This window comes from Magnolia sinica, chromosome 4, assembly GCF_029962835.1.
Source record: "Magnolia sinica isolate HGM2019 chromosome 4, MsV1, whole genome shotgun sequence".
NCBI lineage: Eukaryota > Viridiplantae > Streptophyta > Magnoliopsida > Magnoliales > Magnoliaceae > Magnolia > Magnolia sinica.
The window spans coordinates 95,114,471-95,131,360 of record NC_080576.1 but is presented as its reverse complement, the minus strand read 5'-3'; the positions used below and the strand labels follow the sequence as shown (position 1 = coordinate 95,131,360).

The following is a 16,890-nucleotide window of genomic DNA, read 5'->3' as shown; positions in this document are numbered from 1 at the left end:
GTGGGTTGGAAATTTGAATGGTTTGCATTGAAGTTTATAAATACTCCGTATGCAATGAAAGTATGCATGAATATGGCCCTCATTGCTCAACGAAGTACATAAAATTCCTTTTGGCCTTATCTGCAACTTGCCTTTTATAATTTATAAATAAATAAATATATATATAAGACCCCATTTGTAGACACCTTAAAATGAGTTCATCTCACTTTATTTAATAGTAATTATATATTAGAAATTTTAACAGTAATTATATATTAGAAATGTTGACTCTCTCTCTCTCTCTCTCTCTCTCTCTCTCTCTCTCTCTCTCTCACACACACACACACACACATTAGAAATATTGATCTCTAATGCACAATGAGTTCATCTCATTTTAGTTAAAAAGTAGTAATGTATTAGAGATCTCGATCTCTAATACATAATTACTGTTAACCAAAATAAGACGAACTCATTTTTAGGCGATTTACCAAATAGGGCCTAAGCTTTTGAAATTAAATAACAATAATTCTGCCACTCCTCTTTCCCTTCCCCACAATAATCTTTTTATCGCTCCATATTCACCATCCATTCGTGGTTCATGTCCGAGCCCATACAGTTTCATAATCTCCATACAAGTAAAACGGGAGAAAGTTTTCCTTGATCCACATGAATAGGAGGAACAAGATGGGGCATGCAAAGCCCCAAAAGTTTATGTTTTGCCAGTACAACATGAAGTTGTGACTAAGGCAACCACTGGCAAAAAGTGCAAGAAAACTAGAGAGCAATCCCTTGGACATGATGGCAATCAGTAAAGATCCATTCATCTTGTTGGAGAAGACAAGGGCCCACTTTACGAGTTGATTATATTGGCAGCCTTGAATGAGCAAACAGATGCCCTCATCCCACGATAGCCAGAGAGGCAGCAATCATGGGCATCGAGGTCGACCAAGTTCTAGATGAAGAAGTGGCATCTCAAGATGATTGCTTTGGTGCCTTGACGAGGGACAAGGCATCAAGAAGTGAGAGCCATGAGTAGAGGTGGGCAGGATCCGACCCAAACCGACGGATCCGACTCAATCAAACCGGTCGGATCCGATCCGACCTAAACCAAAAGCCAGGATCGGGTCGGATTGAGTAGACCCACTTAGATCCGACTGCACGACGAGTCGAGTTTGGATTAGATAGTAACCCGATCTGAAATCCAATTCGGTCAGATCCGATCCGATCCAAAACCCGACTCACACTGGAATCGAATAATATAAAATAAACTTTTTTAAAAAAAAATTTACCTTCATGGACAGTTAGGCAAGCAAAATTGGCTGGGATTAGAAGGGATAGTATTGTCATATCCAACCTGACAATACCGCCCATTGTTTGGGACGCGTGGTTTTTGGGCCCAAATTCCTCTCCTTGGATTCTCTGCTGCAACACTGGATTGCGAGAATCCCTCGTTGGATTCAACACCGGATTCATCCCATCCCTCAAGCCCTTCGCGGAGTACGGTTGAATCCAGTGTACGGACTGGGTTTAATGGAATGGCTTCACAGGTGCTACACAGTATTCATGTATTCATGTCCTACAAGAATCGCTCGGTCGAATAGTGCAGGTGGCGACTCACAACGTAGGCCGGAGCTCTTGGGATATTTTGGGCCTGAAGGGCTAACCATCTGTTACGGGGTAACATGCCCCAAACACGAGTTACCTGGTAACACCTAATCCTCTCCCATCTAGAAGACACTACCCGACGTTCCAATCCAAGTTCGTTCTGTTTTCCCAGAGTTTTGAAAGAGATAGATAGAGCGAGAGTTTTGAGGGAGAGGGAGAAGGAGAGAGAGATGAGTTTATCTTCTCAAGATAATGGCATCGTGATTCGTGATAATCGGTGCCGGTATTGTTGACCTTGCCACCACCCTTGCCATTCACAGGTATTCACTCTCTCATTCTCTCTGTGTTTGTATATATGGGTGAAAAATAGGGAAATGTTTCTATTGGTTGGCAAAAAACTTTTCTTTGTCATGTGCGTGTGTGGGCCCCACCACAGAAAACAGTGGGGGCAGTGACCCACCATTGAAACCTTCCTATGGCCTACCCATGATGTTTATGTGAGATCCAACCCGTTTATAAGTTAACATAGACATGGAATAAGGTAACACACAAATATCAGATTGATAGAAAACCCGATCCGAATCGTAGCCAACTCGATCCGACTTAGTTTCTCTGACCGAGTCGGACTCGGTTCGGGTCAACCCAGCCAAGATTCGGTTCGGATCGAGTCAGGCCTGCAGGACTCGGTCCCGAGTCGGATCGAGTTCGGGTCAAGGGGTTGGCAAAACCAGATCGAGTCGAGTTGGACCTAACTCGGTCCGACTCGACTCGATGCGCACCTCTAGCCATGAGGCATCAAGGTCACAGGGTGGGTTGTGTCATGGCTTAAGGAATCCATACAGGAATGGCAATCAAGTTGCGTCCCCATCTGACAAAGATAGCAATGTATGTGATGATGGCATTAACGGCAACAATGACAAGGTGGCAATGGCAATGGCAATATAGACTTTCATAGAGAGAGTCTAAGTTAAGGCTCGTTAGCACATTCAATATGGAGAGGGGCTTTCACCATGCTGCCCGAGACCTAAACCACTATGTTGTGTCCCAATACGAGCTTCTAAACCAAGGAAGCAATTCTCTCATCATATGAGATAGCTCTAGTTCCACGGCTTTGGGTCATAGATGACAGTGATTTGTAAGGGAGCTCTAGTTCCACATTGTAGTACGAGTATGGCTTGTATGGCTGTGGGATGAGCAACTCTAGCAACTATGACACAACTTGCAATCATCTAATATAAATATGGCGAGGAGATCACCTATGGACATGGATAGGGATATGGCTATGGAAAAATTTATCCAAGATACAGATATGGGTGTGGAGATGCCCAACAACAGTCACAACCAGTGGAGACAACTGCGGTGTCTACTCAGCATCCACCGATGGGCATACTAGTGTCACTTGGTGAGGATGACTACCAGAGATAAGAGTACATAGTCCTGTATCATCAGCTCATGAGTTGGCATAGTATTGCAGCAGTTATGTGTGGTAACAGGATTATGTCCGCCACTATACGGATAGGGATGATGACTTTGAGTTGCCTAGTAACTCCATTTGGATCTAAGTATATGTGTATCTTTTGTTTTTTTATCTTTTGGTTGTATTATTCATATTGTATGAGATTTGAATGATATGAACTCATTTTGGATACAAGTGTTCGAGGTCTAAATGTGAAATTATGTCTTTAAATCCTCAATGTTTCCCACAGACTGCGATACATATGATATTTCCCAATGTTTCCCACAATGTTTCTGTATCCCAAGGCTATGTAAATAGTGTGATACCGATACATAAAACATTGGATGCTACCAATGGTTTCTACCCCCACTTATCTCATGCGATTTTGTTTGAGCCTGGGAGAAAATGTGCTAATTCGTTTAGCCCTTCTTCAAATTTACTCAATGATTATTTCTTGTTTGGTGAGGACCCAATGCTGTATCAGGAAGGGGCTTAAAAGGGACAAAATGGAGTAGTTTAAGAATGAATATAGTGATCTGGAATATTAGAGATTTGGGCTCAAGAGTGCAGGCCTGCAGTAAATCAATGTCAGAAAATGGAGATTGGGCATTTTAAAGTTGAAAGAAACGAAGTTTAGATAAGATGGATTAGGAGTCTAGGAAATAGCTAGAGATGTTCGAAAAAGAAAAAGACGCATATGGTAGCTGAAGACTAAAATGGGGTGGAATGATAATGATGTGGGACGATGACATTCTAGAAGCTTTGGAAGAGCGGGCCACAATCCTCTCTTGGCAAAGTTTCAAGAGAGTGGGATAAACTCAAATGGGCAATGACCTTGTTTATGATACAAATGATAAGCAGTTTAGAAGGCATTTTGGAGAGGAACAGTCATATCCATATGGAAAAATCCCAGTGCCTCAGGGATGTCAAATTAACCCGCTTGTCATATGAAAAATCAAGGTACAAAGGATCTCTTCTTGTATGAGATGTTTTTACAAGTTCATATACAATCTGGAATTAATTGATCTTCCTCTTGGAAGAGCTCAATTCATGTGGTCTAATAATCAGTAGGTGACAATCTCATGTCGCTTGGATCGGTTTCACATCTTCAAAAGCTGGGAAGAGTTCTTCATTGGAGCACCCGAATCTATCCTCCTGATGTCTGCATTTGATTACTACCCAGTAGTTCTTGAAATCCTTGAACACTCGTCGTGCTCAAAATCATTCCACTTCTGAACATGTGGCCTAAGGATAAAGGTCTCCATGCTCCAAGTGAAGAGTGCTAGAGGGAAGAACCAGTCATCAAATGGAGCAATTTTACATTCATGAAGAAGCTCAAAGTACTAAAAATAAGGCTGAAACAACGGACAGAATAGTTGATAACAGAGTATTCTCAACCATCTCATCTTGAGTAGGAACAACTTGGCATTTTATAGATAGTTGATAAGGATAGGAGATGCTTAAGACCACAATGAAAATTTTGAGGGAATACTTCTGAGATAAACATGGGAGCTACTTGGCTTAAGGGGACAAACAAGAGTTTTTTTTTCTGTCCAATGGAAAAATGGCAGACAAGGACACAATGGTAAACATTGAGAGAAATGAGAGGAGTGGATTGAAGAGTGATGCAGGACAATTAACCACTTGCTCTAAAAGCTCGAACTGTTAGAGCATGGCGAATCAATCCCTTCATCTCATAGCCCAGGCCCCACATCGCATGGGTTAGGACCTCAGCCAAACCCCCCTTGTGGGCCCCAAATCACATGGGCCGCCCACCCCGAGCGTGTCCCCACATCCCACGGGCTACCCCACTCGAGCCCGGTGTGAAATGCACATTAATCACCCCCGGTGAGGAGTCTCAAACACGAGATCTCCCCCGTGGGCCCCAAATCACATGGATCACCCACCCCGAGTGTGTCCCCGCATCCCACGAGCTACCCCACTCTAGCCTGGTGTGAAAATGCCCCTGCATTAATCACCCCCGGTGAGGAGTCTTGAACACGAGACCTCCCGCTTTGATACCAATTTGATGTAGGACATGAAAATTAGATATGATGTGCAAGATTTCAGGCTTTAGATCATAATAATTTAGAAACAATCACAATAATTCCACATCCCACATAAAGTCCAGCATTCAGCAAGGGGAATGTACGAGGATCCAAACCTACATATGTTAGGGCTGAATCAATTAAAAATTATAGACCAAACAATGCTCAAAGGATAGTAGATTCATCCACACATGCAAAGGATTATTTCCCAATCTAAAGAATTCTCACGTTTCAATTCGGGAAAACCTATAGAGAATGCTAGTGTATAGTGTAGTGGCCCTTTTACGGCTGACGTCAGCAAGGTGATGTGTCGCCTCTCAATTTGTTGGATGCGGAATGCCTGGATCTATTCTCTGATACCAAGTAGAGAATGGATTGATGATTATAATGTGAAGAAGAGAGGAGAAATTGAGAAAGGAGGAGATTTTGGGAAAGATGTTGTGTTAGGCTATCTTGCCCTAACACACAATATTTTATTATAATAGAGTATAAAGTACACCGCAGGAGAAGAGGAAAGTGTGCAAATGCACTAACACTAAAAAGGGCCACAACACTATACACTAGCATTCTCTATAAAACCTAAGGTTTCAAAAGTGAAATAGAACTTAGGAATTTGAGATGATCTAGGGTTAGGATTATGGAAACAAGGCGAAAGAGGAGTGAAATAAAGACGAGAGGGAACCTATGATCAGCCCGCACGTGTGGACAGCAAATTGGCCTAACGCACGTGCGTGAATGGCGGCCCGCACATGTGTGGGGCCCACGAATCTGGAATCGGCTAGGGATGGGCTGCCTTCCCTCCAAATTTCAAGCCAAACGGATGATCGGTTTGAATACGGTACTCCGCCGAAGTTTCAGCCCTCTTACAGGGCAAGATTCTGGAAATTTGCTATAGAGGAAAGATTAGCTACAAACGTAGGTGGATTTGATGAGAGGATGGCTGTAGGAGACGAGGAATATGGAGGGTAAGAGATGGGGGCGATTTGGGATGGGTGTGGCTTCGCACCATGGTAGTTAGCCCTTCGAAGAAGGGAGGGTTTCGCACCCAATTAGGTTTCCACAACTCAGAGAAGTAGGAAAACGCAGAATTTTATTAATCATCTTCAATGAAAAAAAACCCTACAAGGGGTTGCCTATTTATAAGAAAAACTTATACCTCAAAAGTCGCGCCATGTGCGCATACTATTACTTAAAGACGAAGTAATCAAAAATAACAACTAATCAATACAATCTAAACCGTTCATGATATTCCAAATAATGGTAATAAGCAAAACTCAAAGTCCTAGGTCACCTAAGGTAGTGGACCACGATCATGAGATCCAATGATGGAATCCACATGATGATCGGGTCCACCCTAAGGAACCAAAACACAGTCCTTTAACTAGGAGACCCTCCATGGATGTCATCATTGATCCAGATCGAAGGTGAAGCCCTCCTTGGGTTCGTGCGTAAGGGGGGAGTGCGGGTGCATGAGATGTCCCCATCAACTCTCCCCGGCTGCGAAGATTTCGCCATTAGTGAAACAAAACTCCTAAACCGCTCCAAGATGTCAGGATCAAGTCTCTGAAGCTCCTCCTCAGTGAGCCACGTACTATTTGAAGCTGGGCGTGACTTCCACTTGACCAAAAACTTTTGAAATCAGCCGTCTGACGTCGATATTATCTGATGGTCCAAAATATCCTCTATCTCCTCTCTGGGTGTGAGAAGGGTTGGTATGGGAGGTAGAGGCTGGGAAGATGGGTTGGGAGGGAACCATAGATCAAGAGAAAGGTCTAGAGAATCAGGATGGTTAGGTGACAGGCTGGATATTGTGTCAGTGGTCCCCTGAAATACAACTAGATCCTCCACATTAAATGTGGAACTAATTCCCATGGAAAGTGGAAGATCTACCACATACGCATTGAGACCGTTTCGTGTTATAATTTTAAATGGTCTAGCACTATGCACGTGTAATTTACGAACGGTTCCTTGAGGGTACCGCTTTGGCCTCATGCGAACCATCACAGTCCCCTACATTGAATTCCTTGAATCGTTTATGTTGGTCAGCAGAAATTTTGTAATGTTCATTACTAGTATTGATCTTTCGCCTGATTTCTTAATGCAATGAATGAATGTGATGTGATGTGCAAAGGACTCTACAAACTCTAATAGCCTATGGGACAGGGACATAGGGACAAGATCAATAGGCTTCCTAGGTTTATGACCAGTAACGACTTCAAAAAGACTTAAACCTGTGGATCTATTGACAGAACTATTAAATGCAAACTTGGCGATAGGTAGCGCAGTGTCCCACGTCCTGGTGTGCTCCCCTACTAAACACCTGAGCAAATTTCCCAGACTCCTATTGACCACCTCAGACAGGTTTGGTAGAGTCGGCCCAGGGACTAAATCAATGGCGTGTTGTATATCCCTCATAGGGGGAAGCTCATCCGGTAGATCATCGGGAAAGACATCACAAAACTCATCCACTACCGGAATGACCTCAGTGGGTAACTCTGCACTAGCCTCTAGTGCACTTTCCCTAGCCACAAGGGCGTACACCATCGAGTTCGACTCAGTCTCTTGCTCAAAGTCTTTAGTATTTAGAATTTAGAGAGGCTTAGACTTGGACTTCCATTCCTCAACCAACCTCAATGGACTATTGGGGGTTCCCTCAACCTCTCTTTCTTACGCTCCATAGTAGCCAAAAACCTCTTTACTTGGCCCACAAGCTTCATCTTGGTAAATCGGACTCGACGAGCATCCGACATGTTATACCACTCAAAATAGTAATCCATATCCGCCAACCAATCTAGAAAAGCTTTAAGGCCCAAGGAGTTGCGCATCTGGGTCATAATGATCATGATGCCCCTCACGGGGTGGGTGCACAGGTGCACGCCCATGTCTGTTTCTTTAACCACCCTCATTCCCTTGTCTATCCTCTTAACCACCTGCTTGAGATTGGACATCTTCCCCAATAGCAAGGTTTGCCCAGGCGAAGGTCTTTACTTGGGTAACGCGCATATTAAGCTGATCTCAGCGTTGGTCAATACGTTGTTCCAAGCGCCTACCCAAAGACTCAAACTGTCGGGTTATGTTGTCCATCGACTCTTGTAATTGCTCCATGTTTAGTGCATGGTGCAAGCTAAAATCGCGACCAGTACGCGTGGGCATACAACTACCCACGCAACTCAAAGGTCCTCTAATGCAACTATATGCGTCTAAATGGGACTAAATGCTCCTATAGGATTCTATATGAGGGAAACTACGCAACGCTCCTAAAATTCCAGTAACATAAATGTCCAAACAGTTTGTTAACAGAAAATTCAGCAATGAAAATTGGAGAATTTCTGACAACAGAAAATTCAATAGTCTATGTTGTGAATGATAGGTCCTAAACAACCCTATATGATGAAATTTAATGCAAAATAAATGCGAGTAGACTAAACCCTAAACATGCAATGCAATCCCTATAGAGAATAAGAGGAAAAGAATTGAGACTTACCAGTCATATGGAAGGAAGCTCCAGAGCCTATGACCAAGGAGGTAGGAGAGGATGACGCAAGAAAAGCAGTACCTGACTGGGCCAAAGCTGCGTAAGATGGCTCAAGAATATCACGAATGTGAAGCTGCATAAGGGCATCATATGCAGCCCGAGAAATGATAAGAGACTCCCCTGAAGTATACTGCTCAGTTGTCGAGGTGGAGAAGCAGCGGCATACGTAGGACGACCATGTATCTGCCAACAATAATCAACAGTGTGATTAGTTCCACCGCAATGTGAACAAATGCGGGAACCATCGCGTCCTCGTCCACGTCCGCCACGACCACGAAGACTACGACCGCCACGACTACGATCTCCCTCGCGACCTCTACCACGACCACCAAAACTAAAAAAGCGCCCTGAACTCAAGGATGGTACCCGAAGGCCAAGAGAGGACTAATCACCAGTAAGATGTGTCGAACGCTCTGGTGGCACAAATGAAAGAGAATGAAGAGTAGAGACAGTAGCACGCTGACACATGGCATAGACTGTCGTCAATGGGGGAAGAGGATCCTGCATAACAACCTGATCTCGAACATGAAGATAATCGGAATTCAACTCAGCTATGAACTGCATGATACGAGTATCATCCCGCTGCTTATGAGCATGTTTATGATCCTCTTTACATTTGGAAGGAAGAGGCTGATACATATCCAACTCATCCCACATACCCCGAAGCGTCGAATAGTAATCTTTTAATGATCTTGAGTTTTGCTGAAACTGACCAATTTCTTGAATAAGCCGGAATACACGTGAAAATTTCTGAGATTCCGAAAACATATCATGAAGCGTATCTCAAATGCCTTTAGTTGAGGATAAAAACATCACTGAGTGGCTAATCAAGGAATCCATACAATTCAACAACCGTGCAATAACTTAATAATCTCCTTTGTCCAAGACTTGTAGGTAACATCTGTAGAGCTTGGGGGATCATCCAAAATATACAACAACTTCTCACGGGCTCCTAAGAACACTTTTACAGATTATGCCCATTGAAGACAGTTGTTACCATTTAACTTAGTGGAGGTAATCTGTAAGGGGTGGGATTCAAGAAATCCTATGCCAAGAGATGAGGGCCCTTTGTCAGCCATAGGAGAGTCCAAGAGAGATAAACCTATGCCAAGAGAGGCCCTATGCCAAAAAGAATTGATTCAAACAACTTTATCTCACTCAATCTTTCAAGATAATAAGATATAAACCTCCAACAAATAGAAATCATCCAAAATAACATGAAACACAGTAAAAAACGGCCCAACCGAGTGAAAAACGGCCACGTCCATTTGAGGTTAAAACCCTCTCAAACATGGATCTTAGGTAAAAACTCCTCCATGGGTAGCTTGGGAGGGAGATTTCGGTCCATCTTGAGCAAAGAAACCAAAGAAAAGCTTACCAATTTGAGGTAGATCAAAGAAAAACGGAAAAAGGGCCCGATTTTCAAATTTTTCTATTTCACCCAAAATACCATGAAAGAAGGTCCAAAAAATTCTGAAAAATCATGACAAATCTTCTAAAATCAACATCTATCAAACCCCTAAACTTTTAGCTCAAACGAAGTCCATTCGTCCCTTTTTGGTGTAAGTGCATTTGCACACTTTCCTCCTCCTGCGATGTACTATATGCTCTATTATAATAAAATATTGTGTGTTAAGGCAAGATAGCTTAACACAACATCTTTCCCAAACTCTCCTCCTCTCTCAATTTATCCTCTCTTCTTCACATTATAATCATCAAACCATTCTCTACTATCCTCTATGAAAAACCTAAGCTCTGATACCAAATTTGATGCAAGACAGTTAACCACTTGCTCTAAAAGCTCGAACTGTTAGAGCATGGTGAATCAATCCCTTTATCTCATAACCCAGGCCCCACATCGTATGGGTTAGGACCTCGGCCGAACCCCCCTCGTGGGCCCCAAATCACATGGGCCGCCCACCCCGAGCGTGTCCCCGCATCCCACGGGCTACCCCACTCGAGCCCAGTGTGAAATGCGCATTAATCACCCCCGGTGAGGAGTCTCAAACACGAGATCTCCCCCGTGGGCCCCAAATCACATGGGTCACCCACCCGAGTGTGTCCCCGCATCCCACAGGCTACCCCACTTAAGCCCGGTGTGAAAATGCCCCTACATTAAAGAGCTTCAAGATACAAAGAACAAAAAAGAGGACTTCTACATGAAGCTTTACAAGGGAAAAGTTTCGAGGCCTGAGCTGAGTTGTAAAGGATTCCGAAGAGAGTGCGAGTTGTCTTGAGAAGTTTCGAGAGCAGGAGATGGAAAAGTGTAATCGAGAAATTAGGTGAAGTCTGTGGGGATAAAGTGTGTGGTCGGATGGCTTTGTTTTGATCTTTTAATAAGAATATTGGGATTTTATCAACGATGATCTTATGAAGGTGGTAGTGTTCCATGAAAGAGCTTTCCTTCACAAGGAGATTCATCATGTTGATTCTGAAGGTGGAAGGGGGCTGCTAAGGCGTTTGGGTGATTAGTCTAGTCGACAACACCTATAAAGTAATTAGTAAAGTTTAGGCGAATAGAATATGGAAGTTATGTTCATAATCATTTCCATTTTTCAAGAGGCTTTCATTTTAGAATCCAAAAAGTTGTCCTTTTCACAAGTTAATGCATTCATTCTAGAAGGATGGATAAAATTCTGGCATCATTTGCAAAGTTGATATGAAGAAGGCATATGATTGGGTTAAGGGGGATTTCATGGAGTATACGCTTAACATATAGGGTTCAAAGAAAAATGGATGAAATGGATCATGGTGTGTATTTCAACAATATCAGTCTTGATCCTTGTAAATTGCACCGCATTGTGTTCCTTTCGAAGTTCTAGAGGTTCACCGCAAGGTCACCCTCTCTTCATTCCTCTCAGAGAAAATGGTTTAGAAATTCTTTTTTCTTGAAAGCAAAGGAAAATGGTGAGTTTCATGGTTCCAAAGTGGACGATCCTGTCGTCTCTCATATGTCATTTGCAAAAGACATTTGTCCAATGTTTAGGAAGAGCAAGTGAAGAACCACAATTCCATCCTTAGATGTTACAATGTGGTATTCAGTCTAAGAGTTGAGCCCAACAAGAGTGCTATAGTTGATATCGAAGTGGGAGAGAGTTGACTCAATTTTCCTGTGAATTTGATGGGGTATATAAGCTTGGAAAACTCCCATTCCTTTCTTAGTGTTCCACTTGGGGATACCAAAAACTCCCCTTCCTCTATACTAAGCCCACATGAGTTGCAGCCACACATGTCAGTATGGCACATTTGTGAGATCAAATATTTCCATCATGGCAACCATACTACTTAGATCTTCCGATTAAAAATTCAAGCCATTTCACTTTATTTCTTTACACTACGTTAAAGCCCACATGCATCTACTAGAGGAAAGCAAACAGAGATAGGAGGAACAATTTTTCTTGTGTATCGGCCATGCAACTCATCCAATTTTGGATGAGTTGTACCAACTTCAGCTAGGCATACTAATTTTTGAAGTGCACGAATCGCACCCCAACCAATATTTAAAACCACAATTCCAATAGGATTTTCTTTGGAGGGAGGGGGAGGAAAAAGAACTATCACTTAGTGAATGGGAAAGTGGTTCAAATGACTAGGAAGAATGGCAAAATTGACAGTGAAATACCAAAGCAAAAGATTGGGCCCTTCGGACTAAACAATGGCAAATGCCTAGTACGAAGCCTGGATCCTTTTGGAATAAGGTAGACGTGGCCCCATACTGGATACAAATTATTGGATCGTGTCTAGCTTTCAATGTTAGGTTATGACTTTTTTTATTTGGACTAAATTTTTTTTGTCAAATTTGGCTTGCGTAGCACATGCACTATATACGCACATGGGCATGTGAGCGGGCGGGCGTGTGTACTATATACGTTGTAGGGAATGCAACCAGAGTAGATAAGAGGCAAAGGCTTCATGTGAAGTAATGTAAGTCAATTAATAACATGTGAAATGAGTCAAAAATGAGCCAGAAAACATTTTCAATATAGCTTCACAAAGGGTGAAGGGAGCAGCAACAAATTCAGTTTGGGAGTGGGAAGCGTTAATTTCAAAATTTTAGTACGTATAGACAACTAGGATGTAAGAGGGGAGCAAGAGTTTGAAGTGTGATTCGGAGTGGGAGTTGCACCTAATTAGAAGGAGGGAGCAGGTTTAGTTTGAGCATCTCTGATGAAATTTTGTTATAGGGGAGTGTTTGGGCGAGGTCAAAATCCATGCCTCCAGGTTTGCAAGAAGTTAGTTTGAACACTAAATTTAGACATATAATCTTAAGGATAGGAAGTTGAATCTTTTATCAAATTGCTCAACCTCCTAGAGCGACACGTCCAATTTTATGTCAAAATGGATTTATAGGACTTGGTTAGAGATTGGATATTTCCTTTGGACCTAAGTCATTCTTTGATATCTCTACTACTTCTAGCCTCGCCGCTTGCACCAATTTCTGTAAAAGGAACTCCTAGAGCGGAGGCTGCTTTTGGACGATAGAAACATATGAGATTCTAACAATCTAAAAGTTAAAGAAGAGGAAGCAAAGAATGCTGAGTCAACACATCATTTGTAAATACGATGAAGAAAATCCCCTCAAGCTCTCTCTTAAACACTCTCCCTCAAGATTAGGGGAAGTTTGAGAGTTAGAGGAGCTTAGGGGAGGAGCATCACCATCCACGCCATTCGATTGACGGTACGATCCAATCCGACTGTTCAACGTCATAGTAAGTGCAAGGGAGGACAAACTCCCTTTTTCCTTGCTTTTTTCCATTTGCATGGGCCCACAAGGTGTGGGACCCACCTCGTTTATGTGCTAGATGTGTATGGAGGGCCCCATAGTGACAAGGGTCCATCCAATGGCCCGATCTCCCTCTTCCTTCCTTCCTTTCTCCCTACTCTTTCTTTCCTTTAATGTTGTGGACCATTGTAGGGACCACAAGTGGGCCACGTAGTGAGACAGTGTGCCCCACATGCTATCACAGCGTGGACCACCTTGTGTGGCCCGTTGTGATATTTATTTGTCATTCAACTTATTTGTAAGGTCGCACAGATCTGGATGATAGAAAAAATACAAGATCAAATTGATTCAGAGCTCTTTGGGCCCGCCTTAAGCTGGTCAACCCAATGGATGGAGTGGATCGTCCACGTATGGACCCCACAAGACAAAATTAAAGAGAAAAGAATATGAATGTCCAAACGCTGGACCTTAGCGTCAGGGACATCTGGACTACCAGCTTCATGGATGCTACTTAGTTTGGAGGTGAGAGTGGGGTCTCCACTCGTGGGACCCACCATGATGTATGTGTCATTTACAGCATCCATCCTTTTTGACAGATCATTTCAAGCAATGGGCCCAAATTTGAGCCAGATCCGGATCTCGGGTGGGCCACACCATAGAAAACAGTGGTGACAGTGGCACTCACTGTTGAAACTTTCCAAGGCCCATTATGATGGGTGTATGCCATGGAACTTGGCCAAGGCTGGACTCTTTAAGTCAACGGCAAGCTGGCTGATAAGGTGGTTGGAGAGGATCATCCCAGTGTGGACCCTATTTATCAGAAAATTTAAAAATTAAAAAAAAAAAAAAGTGTTTCACATGCATGGCGTTATGCCCAGTGACGTGAGAATGGCGGAAGCCCTCTTGGGCAAGGAGAGGTGGTCCCACTTGTGGGGCCCACCCTGATGCATATGTGTCATCCACGCCGCCCATTCATTTTGCCATATTATTTTAGGCCCGGGGCACAAATATGAGCCAAATCCAGATTTTGAGTGGGCCACACCATGGAAAACAATGGTGATAATGCCACCCACTGTTGAAACTTTCTAAGGCCCACTATGATGTGAGTGTGTGTAGTGGAACATGTCCAAGTTTGGACTCCTTGGGTCCACAGCGAGCTGGCCGACAAGATTGATGGAGCAGATCACCCCAATGTGGGCCCTATTCAACAGTAAACACAAAAAAAGAAGAAAAACAAAAACAATTGTCACCTGCATGGGCATTTCTGCCCAGCGATGTTAGGATGGCAGGAGGCCTCCTTTGGGGGTGGATTGAGCCCCACTCGTGGGACCCACCATGATGTAAGTGTTTAATCCACACCATGGTGTGTCATAAAGGTCGTTACGTAAAGGAAACGGTGGCAACCGTTACACATTACGAGGTCGTAACGGCCGTAACAACCGTTATGGAAAAAAAAGACCCGTAATTGCCATTAACAGCACGTTACGTCCCCTATAAAGGCCATAACAGCCCTATAATTGTCTGTTATAGGGAATATATAGGTTTTCCATACTTTTTAATCAACATTATGGGGCAAATATAGGTTTTTCAGGATTTTAAAAAAAAAAAAAAAACAAGAGACCGTAATGGTTGTTAAGGGAGCCGTAATAGCCGTTATGACCCGTATCGTAAAGGTAACGGTGGTGGCCATTACGGCCACCGTTACCGTTACAGAAAACCTTGATCCACACCATCCATCTTCTTTGTTAGATCACATTAGGCCCATGGCCCAAAAATGAGGAAGATTCGAATCTCAGGTGTGCCACTCCACTAGGAACAGCGGAGACAGTGACGTCCGCCCACTAAAACCTTCCCAGGGGCGTTGCCCCTTCTGCAACAAAGGCAAGCCCCACTCGTCGAACCTGCCATGATGTAAGTGTTTAATCCACACCGTCCATCAGTTTTGCCAAATCATTTTAGGCATGGGGGCCAAAAAATGAAGAACATCCAATTCTTAGGTGACCACAGCATGGGACGCAGTGGGACATCATCCTTTACGATGCCTCCTTTTGGCAGCTGGAGGCGGCCCAACTCATGGGTCCCACCTTGATGCTTGTGTTTCATCCTCACCGTTCACCTATTTCACCATATTATTTTAGGGCAGGGCCCCAAAAATGAGGGCAATCCAAATCTCAGGTGGACCACACCCCTAGAAACAGTGGAGACGAGGACGCCACCAATTGAAGCCTCCTTGGGGCGCTGCCCCTTTCTTTGTGCATCCAACAGGTGGTCCACTTGTGGGACCCACCATGTTGTATGTGTTTCATCCTTGCCACCTATTTGTCCCTTCAGCTCATTTCAGTGTCAAGACCCAAAAACGAGGCTGATCCATATCTCAGGTGGGCCATACCTTAGGAAAACAATGGGACAATGGTGTCCACCGTCGAGATCTCCCCAGGGGCCACCATGATGTTTGTATGCTATCCATGTTGTCCATCTGGCAGCAAGACCCGCAATGATGTATCTATTTTATCCATACTGCCCATATGTTTTTCAATAACAATTTAGGTCATGAGCCCAAAGATGAGGCTGATGAGACCTTCAAGCAGGCCGCACTAGAGGAAATAGTGGGAATTGAATGCCTTCCACTGAAGGACTCCCACAAGTCCATTGTAATGTTGATGCTACCCAGCTTATCCATGGGGCCTACTGTGGACCCCACCCTGGTGCATGTGTTTGTTTAATCCGTCCTAAGTAGGTTCCACCTTGATGTATATAATGTATCCGCATCGATCAGTCATTTTACAAGTTCATGTTATGTGCATAGGCCCAAGTGTGTGGCCGATTTTAGTTGCAAGTGGGCAATGCCACATAGACCTTAACATTGCTAGAGGAGCCCACTAATCGGCTCCCACTCCCAATATGTCAGGCCATTTATGGCTGATTATCATGTGATATGCTAAGGTACTTAGCCTGATAGGTTGACACTGATAATATGCTTAGTGTAATGGATACTTTGCTCATTCATCTGCCCATACGCATCATCAGTATGCCTGTCTTGGAATGACGAATGATCATAGCATACATTTTCTTTGCTTGAGGTATTTGGGGGACCCGTATGAGATAGGGTCGTCCTACATGACTATGTGGTACGCGCAGAATTGATGCATGACTTGGATAGTGTGATTCATGCATTATGCATCATATATGACACTTTACATCTTTTACTCCCTAATGACACTAGAGAGGTAGTCTCACAGTCTCGTTGTGGCTGGTGGATGATTTTATGGATGCCGAAAACTATTGAGGTTATAGGGCGTCACAAGCGTCCCTGAGTGAAAGTCCCTAAACCCTGTAGTACCAGTAAGATGCTCCAACATCTAGATCGAGTGAATTTATGAGCGCATGATGGCTGAATACCAGTAGGCCGTGTCTCCCACTGTGTCGGGGTCGGTTGGAAGGGGGTTTGACCTTACCAACTCGGGTGCAGAGGGCTAGAAGCTAGGTTGAGTCTGACGAGCTCGTGAAATGGGTTCGCCATGGACGAGCCGGGTGGTTTTCTGTG

At 43.7% G+C, this 16,890-nt stretch overlaps 1 protein-coding gene across 4 annotated transcripts in view; it reads right to left on the bottom strand.

The window, feature by feature from the left end:
• The window catches only part of LOC131243414 (epimerase family protein SDR39U1 homolog, chloroplastic), a 110,670-nt gene that overhangs the window by 58,960 nt on the left and 34,820 nt on the right, over positions 1 to 16,890 (bottom strand). The gene's annotated exons all lie outside the window — the stretch shown is intronic.